The sequence below is a fragment of the Panthera tigris genome, chromosome A1, assembly GCF_018350195.1.
Source record: "Panthera tigris isolate Pti1 chromosome A1, P.tigris_Pti1_mat1.1, whole genome shotgun sequence".
Classification (NCBI taxonomy): domain Eukaryota; kingdom Metazoa; phylum Chordata; class Mammalia; order Carnivora; family Felidae; genus Panthera; species Panthera tigris.
The window spans coordinates 9,610,947-9,625,082 of record NC_056660.1 but is presented as its reverse complement, the minus strand read 5'-3'; the positions used below and the strand labels follow the sequence as shown (position 1 = coordinate 9,625,082).

Here is a 14,136-nt window from a genome sequence, read left to right as displayed (position 1 = left end):
AGAGTACATGTTTTAGTCTCAGCAGATCTGGGCTAGTTCAGCCACTTACTAACAAAGTTGTGAAGCCATTCTGAGCCCCAGTCACCTCTTCTGGAAAAATGGGGAGAAATAATACCTATCTCATAGGGTTGTAGGGAAGATTTGATGTCCCCCTCAAACAAGCTCTATGTATTCCACTTCTGGGAGGGTATCTATGTAAGTCTTCACGTGCCAAGATTCATATGAGTGGATGGCTGCTGGCAGTCTTTCTTACAGAACCAAAACTTTAGAAGCCTGTAAATCCGTAATAGGGGATTGATTTTTTTTTTATTATGATATATCAATAGAACAGAATACTATGTAGCTACTAAAAAGAGTGAGGTAGAGGCACCTGGGTGGCTCAGTCGGTTGAGCATCCGACTTCGGCTCAGGTTATGATCTTGCAGTTAGTGAGTTCAAGCCCCGCGTCGGGCTCTGTGCTGACAGCTCAGAGCCTGGAGCCTGCTTCCGATTCTGTCTCTGTCTCTCTCTCTGCCCCTCCCCTGCCCACACACTGTCTCTCTCTCTCTGCCTCTCTCTCAATTGTAAATAAACATTAAAAAAAAAATAAAAACTTAAAAAAAAAATAAAAAGAATGAGGTAGGCCTAGATCTGCTGATATAGAAAGATATTTGCAGCACTATTAAGTGGGAAAAAAATAAGTTGTAAAACCATGATCCCGTTTTACGAATACATAGATTTTTGGATATGTGTCAAGAAATGGCTATAGGAATTTCTTGAAGTCAGAATTACGAAGAACTTTAAATTTCTGTTTTATCAGTTTTTCTGTTTTTACAGTGGGCATGTGTGAATTTTATATTTAGAAAAAAATTAGCTTGATATACATATATGCATTCACATGCTTGTATTACCTGGCGTAGTAATTCTGAGCAGATACCTAGACATTCTTTGTAGTTAGTAGTTATTGTAAGTATTTGCTTTCAGCATAGGTGTTCTGAATCTTCAAATCAAATATTTCTGTAGCAGTGGAACCATTGTGCCTGGGGGTTCTCGGTGAAAATATACCCATTTTTCCTTCCTGGTAGACTGATTACTCTAGTTGAGGCCTGTTCTCTTTTCCCCTTTACTCAGTGGGCTCGGGACACCCCTCACAGGATATGCCGTCATTCATTTTAATTTTTAAAATTATAATAGCAATTTAAGCTCATCTTAAATATTTAACGTTTTTTATTTATTTTTGGGACAGAGAGAGACAGAGCATGAATGGGGGAGGGGCAGAGAGAGAGGGAGACACAGAATCGGAAACAGGCTCCAGGCTCCGAGCCATCAACCCAGAGCCTGACGCGGGGCTCGAACTCACAGACCGCGAGATCGTGACCTGGCTGAAGTCGGACGCTTAACCGACTGCGCCACCCAGGCGCCCCTCATCTTAAACATTTAAACAATACTGAAGTTTATAAAGTAAAAACTGAAAGTCCTCATTCTTCAGTCCCGCTACTCAAGAATGGAGATAGTTCAGTGTATGGTCTTTAGAACTTCTGTGCATATGCAAACGTCCGTGTGTATTTTTGTTACACAAATGAGATCATATCATGTATACCAATAAGTATCCTCCCATATCCTAGATTAAGTTGTAATTACAGTGCATCCTCGCGAAGAAGCACGTAATAGTACCCTTCGTAGGTATATCATAATTTATTTCACCATTCCTTCTATTGTTCTATTTCTGGCCATTGCTAGCAGTGCTCCGAAAATATTTTTACATATATCATTGCCCACTTCAGTGAGCAGATCTGTAGGATAAATTCTTACAAGTGGAATTAGTGTTGTTCAAAAGATACCTACATGAATAATAATTGTTGTCACGTTGCCCTAATTTACACTTCTCCCAGCAGTGACTATATGAATTCCTTTTCCCCCCACACACCTCCTCACCAGTATTGTAATTATTGTCATCCTAAAGTCCTCATCAGCCCGATGTATGAAAAATGGATCTGATTGTTTCACTTGAATTTCCTTGGAGTGAAATTGAACATCTCTGTTGCCACACCTGTTGGGAAATGTCACACGTGTCTGCAGATCCAGTGGGAAGTTGGGTCTGGAGTCTGCGTTCTTGGTTAAATGGTGGTACTCTTCTATTAATATGCTTAGAAATGTGGTCCAGGATAGAGCATTAGGAAGAACAGACAGAGCAGATGGTATGATCTAGTATATTCATGGTTTCCTATTTGGATATCCATGGCAGTGGGGGAGGACAGGTTGGATGGTGGCATATTTCTATGCATAGAAATAATAACCGTGCGGCTGCTGATTGAGCAGTCCCCAGTCCCTCACCTGGCTGAAATATTCCAGTTCAAGCTTTTCTGAAACTACGGAAATCTCGTCCATTATTCTCTGTGTACTCTTTCCCACAGAAATCTGGCACGGTATTGATTCAGCCTCTGGAAGAACCAACACCAGTTTATCAAACCCGCATCCCCTCACCTAGCAGTGCCTCATATGCCTCAGGGATTTCACAAAACTTCCTTTTAGAATCACTGCTTGAACTGGTCATGTTTTAAACCTCTGTAAAGAAACTTGTTAACGCGGCAAAATGTAGGCAGAGCCTTCAATGCAGAGAGTGTTCAGATATCTTTACCATCAGCTTTTTGGTGATCGCTCGGTCCCCTCTTATCCCCTTATTGGTTTCTCCATCTTAGGATCCAGAGGGACCTACTTGTGGAAAGGACATGATTCTTTCTGACTACTCAGGACCTCCCAAAACATTGCAGTCTCACGCAGATCTTAGTTAAGGAATTTTGTGCTTTGTTTTGTTTTGCAGCTTCCTGAGGTAAGCCCAGTGGTTCTCCTCTGTTGTTTGTTTTTTAATTTTGTTTTAATGTTTATTTATTTTTGAGAGAGAGAGAGAGACAGAGACAGAGTACAAGCAGGGGAAGAGCAGAGAAGGAGGGAGACACAGAATCCGAAGCAGGCTCCAGGCTCTGAGCCGGCAGCACAGAGCCCGACGCGGGGCTCGAACTCACGAGCCGCGAGATCATGACCTGAGCCGAAGTCGGATGCTCAACCGACTGAGCCACCCAGGCGCCCCTCTCCTCTGTTTTTATACCTATCAGCTTTTCCCCCACGGACTTCATGTCTTGAGATTTCATGTCTTCCAAACGCACTGCGCTCACAACTAATTCATTATTCCTTTTTTTTTTTTTTTTTTTTTTTTTTTTAAGTCAAGCAGATATATAATGTAACTACAAATAGAGCTTCTGGTCAACCTGCGACAACCAGTGTTAACTCACGCAAGAGTCAACTCAATCAAAAGCAAGGGAAGGTGATAGGTTAGTACTTCTGTGGGTAGACTTGAGCTTACCCTCCCCCACCACACTCGTTATCTTCTTTGTTTTCCTAAAAAGGGAAAGATTCTGGGCTGAGAACGCCCTAAGTTACCCCTTCTAAATGATAACTCACTTCCTTTATCCCACCCCTCTGACTTTCCTAACTAGTATGCGGTTGACCGTGAAAGAGGGTGAGTGGCTCAAGATCACCCACTTCACCCCTGCACCCAAAACAAGACAGCGCACATTTACATCTTGCTGGCAAAGGAAGCCCCGAGTGGAAAGTTTTATGTAGAAAACAGCCTTGGAAGTGAGTGATGTGTCACCGGCCCTGCAGCACACTGAGTTCCCTGTTTGGGATCAGGTTGTTAAGACCACATGCGGATGAGGTGCTGTAAAAGTGTCTGCCTTCTCCAGTTCAGTTTTCCCAGAGTACATAAATCCACTGACAGTTTTCTTTAAACAGTTGTTCTCAGCTTCAAATAAAATTTTAAAATAATTAACACCTGGTTTGCTTTTTAAAAAGTCTGATGTGTAAAGTCGGGCATGGGGAGGGTGTAGGCTGGGGGTTATGGAAGGCATTGTAATATCGGGAGAGAACACAAGTTTCTCGTGATTAGGCATGGTTGACTTTGAACCATGGCTTCGCCAAATATTTGGCTATGTGACCTTGGGAAGGTTACTTTTAAGTCTCGATTTGCGTATCTGTAAGTAGGGATACTATTTCCTTGAAGTCTCGTTTCTTTGAGCATTGAATAACAGAAATGAAGAGGCACAGCATAGTGCCAGAAAAGGCACTGGTCAGAGCTCAGTGAAGGACGGCTCCCCTCTCCATTCCCATCTCTCTGTATGACTCATAGAATCAGAGCCTCCTTCTTTTTTTTCCATTTAACTTGAACTTAGTTAACTGACAGTGTAGTGTTGGCTTCAGGAGTAGAACCCAGTGATTCATCTCTTAAGTATAATACCCAGTGCTCATCCCAAAAGGTGCCCTCCGTAATGCCCATCACCTATTCAGCCCATCCCCTCACCCACCTCCCCTCCAGAAACCCTTAGTTTGTTCTCTGTTTTTTAAGAGTCTCTCATGGTTTGTCTCCCTCTCTGTTTTAATCTTATTTTTCCTTCCCTTCCCCTGTGTTCATCTGTTTTGTTTCTTAAACTCCACATCTGAGTGAAATCATATGATAATCGTCTTTCTCTGACTTATTTCACTTAGCATAATATGCTCTGGTGCCATCCATGTTGCTGCAAATGGCAAAATTTCATTCTTTTTCATCACCAAGTAGTATGCATTATCCATTCATCCGTCGATGGACATTTGGGCTCTTTCCATATTTTGGCTATTGTGGATAGCGTTGCTATAAACATTGGGGTGCACGTGCCCCTTCGAATCAGCATTTTTGTATCCTTTGGATAAGTCCCTGGTAGTGCAATTGCTGGGTCGTAGGGTAGTTCTATTTTTAATTTTTTGAGGAACCGCCATACTGTTTTCCAGAGTGGCCGCACCAGTTTGCATTCCCACCAGCAGCGCAAGAGGGGTGTCCTTTCGGAATCAGAGCCTTCTGTTCCGTGTGTATTTAAGGGAACCCTGGATGCCACGTGCTGATGCCGACTGAGGAAGCCACAGTCCATGAGGGGACAAGGGGGTAGAAGACGGGCCATGCCATTGTACCCCTAGAAGCAAGTCCCCTGAGCCACTGCAGACTAGCAGACCTCTGAGGGGGGTCAGAAGAGGCTCAGTGGTGGGAGCTCTTGCCGTATTCAGGCTCTCCTTACCCCATCACACTGCCACGTCACGTGGCGTCTGGCCGTCCCCTACAGGGAGGGGGAAGCAGTGCCTCCCGGGATTAGTTCAAGGGCCAGGTGAGAGTAGGTTGAAGGCTCTGTCCATCGTCCTGCCTCTGGCCGGCGCCTTTCTCCCCGAAGCCTCTCTCAGAGCCCAGGCTTCAGTTCTGGCAAACAAGAACCAATGGACCTACGTGCTGGGTCCCAGCAGTTACCTCCCCAAGCAGGGTCCTGTCTCCCTTCTGAGAGAAATACTCCTCCCAGCTCTCTCTCCTACCACCCCCCAGAGAGTGAGGAGACTCAGCACCGGACCCACAGCCACTATAGACCCTACTGTGGTGAGGATTCTTGAGCTGCCCAGTACCTCGGCTGCTTGCCAACGTGCAGGCCCTCGGCCGCCCTCTTGACCTACCTGGCCCGGAAGCCTGCACGGCTCTGGGATGCACAGAAAAAGACCCTCAGCAGGATGTGCTGGAAACATCGAGATAAGCGATGAGTGACTGTGACCTGAGAAGCTGAGACAAAACAGCACCAAGTATTTCTAAATCGCTAAGACGACGGTGGAACGCAGCAAGAGAATAAAGGTGCTCAATCCTTTGACCTGGCCCTGCCACAGGAAGGCAGTGTGGTACAGCCGGGGGTGGGAACGCAGGCCCTTTGGCGTCAGGCAGACCAGGCCCCTTTCTGGTCTCTGTCTTGGGCCAAGTACCTTAGCGGTGACGGTGGAGGCGGGACCACGGCAGTAGTTCTCGCTGTTGGCAAGTGCTGAGGTCTTACTCTGTGCCGAGCAGTGTCAGGTACTCTCTTCCCTGCGAAATGGGAATTAAAAAATACTCTCTCGCAGAGTTGGGGAAATAATGGGTGGTTCCCATCAAGTCAGCGGTATACAGCGGGTGTTCGGTAAATGCGAACTTTCTTCTAGGAGGACGGGTCCTAATGAAATAATAAAAAGGAGCAGAAGAGATTCCTTCTGTGCGAGGACGTAACCTGGAAGCCGCCGTCTCTTTTTAGGTCTGTTAATATTTGCTTTACATACTTAGGTGCTCCTGTGTTAGGCGCGTTAATATTTACCGATGGTATGTGCTCTTGTTGGATTGACTCCTTTGTCATTATGTAATGCCCTTCTTTGTCTTTTATCACAGTCTTTGTCTTAGAGTCTGTTGGGTCTGATGTTAAGTATAGCTGCTTCGGCTCTCTTTTTATTTCCTTTTCCATCCCTTCACTTTCCGTCTGCATTGTATCCTTACATCCGAAGTCGAGGCTCTTGTAGACAGCATATAGATGGGCCTTCTGGAAGCCACCGTCGTGTCCCGCGCCAGGAAAATGTGTAACAGATGATGACAGGGTGTTATGCAGCCACTAAAATATTTATGAAAAAAAAAAAAAGACATAAAATGGAAAGCATTCATGATTTTATGTCAGGTCAATAAAGTAAAATGCAAAATCGCAGGCGTACGTCAATGACCCCTACATCGCTTCAAGTATAGACAGGGGTTTGGAAACAAAATACAATAATTAAAAGTTGTGAGACGTAGGTTCTTTAATGTTGAGAGGTACTGCCTTCCAGTTTAAAACAAAGCAAACAGGGGCGCCTGGGTGGCTCAGTCGGTTAAGCGTCCGACTTCAGCTCAGGTCACGATCTCACGGTCCGTGGGTTCGAGCCCCGCGTCAGGCTCTGGGCTGATGGCCCGGAGCCTGGAGCCTGCTTCCGATTCTGTGTCTCCCTCTCTCTCTGCCCCTCCCCAGTTCGTGCTCTGTCTCTCTCTCTCCCAAAAATAAAAAATAAACATTAAAAAAAAAAAAAAAAAGCAAGCAAACAAACAAACCAAAAAACAAACCAAAAAAGCCCGACAAGAACAAAAGCAGTGCCAGGGGCCACAGGTAGCAGCTGCTGTGGGCATGATCAGGATAACCTTAGCAGGTGTCAGATATGAAAAGGATTCCAGTGCTTTGAACCACACCAGCCTCTGCAGAGAGTGAGTGGGCCCTCTCAATAACATCTCTTTGTTGTTCCTATACTAAGAATGGAACGCATCTTTTGGACAAATCCTGAAAAAAAAAATTTTTTTTGGTTTCAATAGATACACCACACGCTCATCGACCTGCTGGACTCTGTAAACCCAACACAAGGTCACGGTCCAGTGTTGAGAAGTTGACTTTGCTAGTGAGGTAAGGAAGCTCTCCGTTTAGAGGCCTTTACCCTGGCTCGGCTGGGGTTTAGTAACATGCAGATTTTCTTTGACTAGAAAAGAGTGGTGCTGTAGAGCTTATAACCTCCAAGGAGATCATTTCATAAAATATTGATTTTTTTGCACATAAAGGAGATAGTTCATGAATAGAAAATGTAAGCATCAGCAAAAATTCTTTCGCACTCTCAGTTCATGAACACGGAAAGTAATGAATCCCGCTTACCAACTGAGGCTGACATCTATTCCTTCTGGGGGGGGTGGGGGGGGTGGGAGGGGCAGAGCTAGAATATTATTCTTCCTCAATGTCATAATTCCAAGAACAGATGTGCCCAAAAGAGACCAACCTGGATTGTACAGCCTTTTACTACAAGCTGTGAACACCGCACCATAGACTTTGCTGCAAGTTGTAGATTTTGTTTTGCCTCTGTACCTCGCAAGCTACAACCGGGCCTTTTCCCAAAATCAGATTCGTCTTAGTGAGCTGTTCCTGGCCAATGTGGTTTACTAGCTGTTGCCGTCTTGTGAAAGCCAGCAGCGGTATCACAGCATCTCACGGGGTGGCGCCCTGCTGCGTCCTCCCCACACTCCCCAGCTTACCCCAGATCTGTCATCGCCCTTGTCCCCACTCTGTAGCAGATAGCTCTCCTGAGGTTCCAGTGGCCTGGTGTGGTGAAACAGCAACGGGCCCAGAATCTAAGAAGCATCTTACTAGTTGACGTGCTGTCTCTAACTGAGCTATCTTGAGCAAGTCAATGAATCAGGCTTCGTGTTTGCTTCCTTGACTGTGGGTAAGGAATGGGGACAGATGTTGTGTGGATCGAATGAGCAAATGCAAGGCAGAAATACTTTAAAAATAAGTGCGTTGGCCACAATGAAGATACTCGTTCACACCCACCAGGACGGCAATAAGCAAGAAGACGAGATAATAACAAATGTTGACAAGGATGTGGGGAAATTGGAACCCTCATATTTTGCCAGCTGGATTGTAAAATGGTACAGCTGCTTTGGAAAACAGTCTGGCAGTTCCTGAAACAGTTAAACATAGAGTCACTGAAAGACCCAGCAATTCCACTCCTGGGGATGTGCCCGGGAGAAATGAAAACATCCATTTACACGAAAATTTGCACATGAATGCTCGCAGCATTATTCACGATAGCCAAAAAGTGGAAACAACCCAAGCGTCCATCGGCTCCAGTAGATAAATCAAATGTGGTATATCCATACAGTTGAATATTATTCAACGGGAAAAGGGTGTGCAGAACTGATACAGGCTACAGCACGGGTGAACCTTGACGACGTTACGCAAAGTGAGAGGAGCCGCATATCGTGATTCCATGTATATAAAATACCCAGAAGAGGCAGATCCATAGAGATGAAAAGTAGATTAATTACCGGAGCGCTGGGAGTTGGGGGAAGAATGGGGAGAGGTTGCTAATGGGTCCAGGGTTTCTTTCTGGGGTGATGAAATTGTTCTAAAGTTGATTTATTGGTATACATCACAAAGATACTGAAAAGCATAGAATGTTGCACTTTAAATGAGTGAACTGTAGAGCATGTGAATTTTATCTCGACAAAGCTGTTATGGAAAAAAAAAAAATTCGTGCAAGGCAAAGGCCATTAAATAGTAATCCTGTGTTTTCTGCGCTTACCAGAGCGGAATCTCAGCAGGGTTCCATTCAGAGCCTGATTGACCCCAACGTCTGTAAAATCGCGATGCACCTTAATGATCGAAGCTGCCTCACAGTCTGTTGGCCAGGCCACAGCCGTCGTTACCTACATGTCCATGAACTTCAAATGCAGCAGTGTCCAAACTTGGGAAATGGGTGTCCGTTGCTTGCAGCCAACTCCCAGAAGGAAGGGTGAAGCCCTCTTTAAACCCCAAGAGCCAAATGCTTATGGGAGAGGGAGTGGGGAAAATGAGACGTCATCACATGCTTGGCGGTACTCTTGAGGCAGGAATCAAAACTAGGCCAACAGACAGCGCAGCCCCAAGAGCGTTTAGTACTGTAGGATTCTCTTAAGAAATGCTGCCTCTCCCGTACCCCCGACGGTACCAAGGGTGATACGGAGTGAATAAGCAGTGACACACACTCTGGGTCAAACAAGGGATTCGGAAGATGGGGGCACTGAGCGTGAAGACAACATAGGAATATTTCTTGTAATATTTATTCATTATTTTGAGAGAGAAAGAGCGAGTGAGCATACGCACAAGGGGGTAGAGGCAGAGAGAAAGGGAGAGAGAATCCCAAGCAGGCTCCACGCTCAGGCAGAGCCTACGCAGGGTTCCATCCCACGACTGTGAGACTGTGACCTGAGCCGAAATCCAGAGTCAGATGCTTAACCGACGGAGCCACCCAGGCGCCCCGCGTAGGAACGTTTTAAATGACTTTATTTTGCCTATGTTTTCCTTTTTATGTGGGCAAAAGGATGATAAATGTTTTAAAAATCGAAGTCTGAAAGAGCGACTTCATAGGGTCTGAAATGAAAATTGCAAGTACAGATAAGAAAGCATCATCTGATAGTTTAATTAGCAACATTTTTTTTAACCGCCGCATAATACAGTGTCGCGTCTTAGGATCAGAGGTCTTATATTTGATGATATTTGGTACTTATTCAAAGTAGCTCATGAGGGTGGTGGGAACCTCTAAGTTGAAGGTAAACCTCTCTTAGCTGCCTCATTGAAAAATAATCGTAGTGAGTCCAGGCCCGGGGGGCCAGGGCCAAATAATAAACATACAAACAAACAAATCAATCAATAAATATTTAGTGTAATTCTAGCTTCTCAAACGTTAAAATTGACACCTGTTCTCAGACTTTCGTAGAATTTTTGTTAGTAGTTAAGGATTGTTTGTGGTTTATGACCCCTTACTCTGTGTGCTTTTCGTACATTTTCTCATTCGCCCCTGACAACAATGATATGTAGAAGGTGGAACTGTTGCTTATCTTATAGAAAAGGAAACTGAGGTTTAGAAATACTAAATATTAGAAATATTAAATATTAATACCGCCTGGGTAGCTGAGTCGGTTAAGCATCCGACTTTGGCTCAGGTCACGATCTCGCGCGGTTCATGACTTCAGACCCCGTGTCGGGCTCTGTGCTAACAGCTCAGGGCTTGGAGCTGCTTCGGATTCTGTGTCTCCCTCCCTCTCTGCCCCTCTCCCACTTGTGCGCGCGCGCTCTCTCTCTCTCTCTCTCTCTCTCAGAAAAAAAAAAAAAAATTAAAGAAAAAGAAATATCAAATAACCCTCTCAGAGTCATCCAGGAACAAATGACAGAGCTAGGACTTGAATCTATCTGACTCCACAAGATCACTCTTGACCACTCTCCCAGAGCACATTTCATGGCTGATTGCAAATTGAATCTTCAAACCACAGACAAGGAAACAAATGGACATAGAAGTCGTATGGTAGTTGCAGACTTCTGGGCATTCTCTGATTACCCCAATGGTCCACGAGGCCAGCGCTGCGTTTCCCATGTTCTAGATGGAGGTGGGAGCAAGAGAAGTGAGAACCTGTAGTTTCAGGCTCCGGCTTTCTCCTTCTGCAAATTCTGCCAGCGGCTGTAAAACCAAGTTTTTGTCTCCCACCTTCATTCTCTGAGCATTCTGGCTCTGCTTTCGTGTGCTGAAATACCCAGGGAGGGAACTGCAGAGGATTTGAGATGCAGAGCCAGAACAAGGATCTCCTGTGACAAAATCCCCAAACACGGAGCTTTAGAGCTAAATGGGATCTCGGAGATCGGCACACATCAAAACCACCTCTGCAGCTTTTCCCAGACCTGTTGAGTGAGAATCTCAAGGGAGTCGGTGTAAGAGTTAGATTCTCTGTGGTGCTCAAAATAGGGTTCCTGGACCAGCAGCTTCAGCGTCACCTGGGAACTTGTTAGAATTGCATTCTTGGCCCCCCACCCCCACCCCCCAGGCCTGTGGACCAGCGACTCCGGGGCTGTGGTCCAGCAATCTGTGCTTTATGAAGCCTTCCAGTAGTTCCTAAAACCTCCTAAAGTTTGAGAACCACTGACTTAGAGCAGAAATTTGGACAGGATACTAAGGTTAGTCCTCCTTTTTGAAGTATATAGCAGCTCTGTTTCAAATTCAGTAAAAAAATATATATATATATTTATTTTCATTTTTTTCTACATGAAATTTCTTTTAGAATTTATAGTACTTAAAAGCACAAGAACCCTAGCCTAAAATTCTGATCTTATTCTCCTCTCTTCCATGGGGCCTTACTCGACTTAATTATCATTGATGAAAAGTATCCTTTCTTAAAAAGCTGTTTAGTCTGACATGTTTTCTTTTTTTTTTAATTTTTTTGAATGTTTGTTTATTTTTAAGAGAGAGAGAGAGTCAGAGCATGAGCGGGGGAGGGGCAGAGAGAGGGAGACACAGAATCCGAAGCAGGCTCCAGGCTCTGACCTGTCAGCACGGAGCCTGATGCGGGGCTCGAACTCACGAACCGAAGTCGGACGCTCAACCGACTGAGCCACCCAGGCGCCCCAGTCTGACGTGTTTTCTGCATTCAGTTGTAAAGTATTAGATGACAGAAACCACCTTGCTCCACTTATATTTGAAACATGTCCACTTTAGTGATGCACAAATGGTATGGCATCACTTTTCTAGAAGTCTCCTTGGGAGATTCATTTTGCCATATAGGTATTTTATTAATATAGTTGTTAAAAATCAGTTTTCTAGCTCACTGACACTAGGGAGTATAGTGAAAAGTTGTGACAGCCAATAGGGAAAGAGGGAAGACACTCTCCTGAGTATCTTTTAATCGATTCAGTTTCTGGAACATTTCTTTCCGGACTAATATTTTGACTTGACATTTGGTCTGGGAAAGCGAGGGACTTGTTTAGGTCAGCATTTCTCAGATGGTGTCCCTAGATGTCAAGCCCTGTCCCGAAGCAAAGAATCTGGGGTAAATACACCTGCGAAATGCTGTGTTACAAAAAAATTAACTCGGTTCACTTCATGGCTTCTTTGAGCTCTTAGTACGGTCACATGCAGCGTGTCTCTCCAAGGGGGTAGTTAACACACAGATTCCTCAAATAAAAACTTTTGGAAACGCACCAACACAAGCATCATTTCTAAGGATCTTCTGCGTTGACATGGAGATAGAATTGTGACACGGAATCCTTCTTTGTAATGCTAATTTATGCAAAGAAATGTTACCTGTAAATCCCTTTGATGATTACCTTAGTTGGTGACATATTTTGCTAGCTGGCTTTTGGTGTCCTGAAACTAAAATATAGCCCCTGGGTGTATGAAATGTGTAGCTGGTGCATCTAGCTATAAGTAATTCCTTTTTATGTTTTATAAAAACATCACTTCTGGAATAATGTATTTTAAGCAATTTAATACATATAAAATGAGCATGCCAGATATGGCCCAAATTAAAATTTTTGTTAAATCTCTTTTTTTTTTTTTTTGATGATAGAGAAGACTAATTGACATTTTGACATTACTGGTGATAAGGTAAAGTTATTTCGATTATTAATGTTTTCTCAGTGGGTATGTATTGACAGTAATGTTAAATAATATATTAATAATTAAGACATTTAAAAAGAGGTATTAGTCTTCTGTTGCCACATAACAAAAATTGTCACAAATAGAAGCACCTGGGTGGCCCCGTCGGTTAAGCGTCTGCTTCTTGTTTTCCGCTCAGATCATGATCTCACAGTTTGTGGGATTGAGCCCCGCGTCAGGCACTACACTGACAGTGCGGAGCCTGCTTGGGACTGTCTCTCCCCCTCTCTCCCTCTGCCCTTCCTGGCTCAGGCATGTGTTCTGTCTCTCAAAATAAATAAACATCTGGGGAAAAAAAAAAAAAAAGCTGAAATCAAGACGTTGACCAAACGGAGCTCTCCTCTGGAGGCTTTGGGAAAAATCCACTTCCAAGCTCATTCGGGTTATCGTCGGAATCCGGATCCTTGCCACTGTATAACTGAGGCCTCTGTCTTCTCGCTGACTCTCTTAGGGCATTACTCTCTGGTCCTCAGGCTGCTTTCAGGTCCTTTCTGTGTGGCCCCCACCACCTTCAAACCCGCAAGGGCATGCCCACCTTTTTCCTGGGCTTTGAACCCCTGACTTCCTCTTCTGCCTCTAGCCAGAGAAAACTCTCTGCTTTTCATGATTCAGTATAATTAGATCTGGCCCACCTGGGCAGTCTCCCTTTCGTAAGGTCAGCTGTGTTGTCTACCATAACCTGATCATGGGAATAATACCACATTCACAGATGCCACCACATTCAAAGGGGAGGGGATTCTACAAGGAAGAGGGTTACGCGGGGTCCTCATAGAGTTCTGCATACCCCAAAACATAAGATACATTCTAGTTCTTCAATCTCTAAAAATTAGTATGTGGATCTCCAAATATGAACAGAATATACATTTTTATTTGTTTTTATTTTTTTATTATTATTATTTTTGAATGTGTATTTATTTTTGAGACAGAGACAGACAGAGCATGAGTGGGGGAGGGGCAGAGAGAGAGGGAGACACAGAGCCCGAAACAGGCTCCAGGCTCCGAGCTGTCAGCACAGAACCCGACGCGGGGCTCGAACTCGCGAACCGTGAGATCATGACCTGAGCCGAAGTAGGACGCTCGGCCGACTGAGCCACCCAGGCGCCCCCAGAATATACATTTTTAAATGAACAGTGCAATGAGTGCAGCAGCAGTTTATAGAAGGATAACATCCGCAGAATCAGTTGGTTAGAAAGGTCACATAGAGTTTACAAAGAAATTGCACTTGACCCTAAGGGATAATAGTAGCAATGGCTAACATTCATTGAGTTGTAAGCCCTGGATACTGTGCTGTGTGTGTGTGTTATCTCATTTGATCTTTACCAAGTCCAA

General features: G+C 44.5%; 1 long non-coding RNA gene across 1 annotated transcript in view; it reads left to right on the top strand.

Annotated features, from left to right (window-relative positions):
* The window catches only part of LOC122240534, a 106,555-nt gene that overhangs the window by 74,828 nt on the left and 17,591 nt on the right, over positions 1-14,136 (top strand). Inside the window, exon 3 of the long non-coding RNA XR_006220322.1 lies at positions 7,172-7,259. This is a non-coding gene — a long non-coding RNA (uncharacterized LOC122240534). The remainder of the gene's footprint in view (positions 1-7,171; positions 7,260-14,136) is intronic.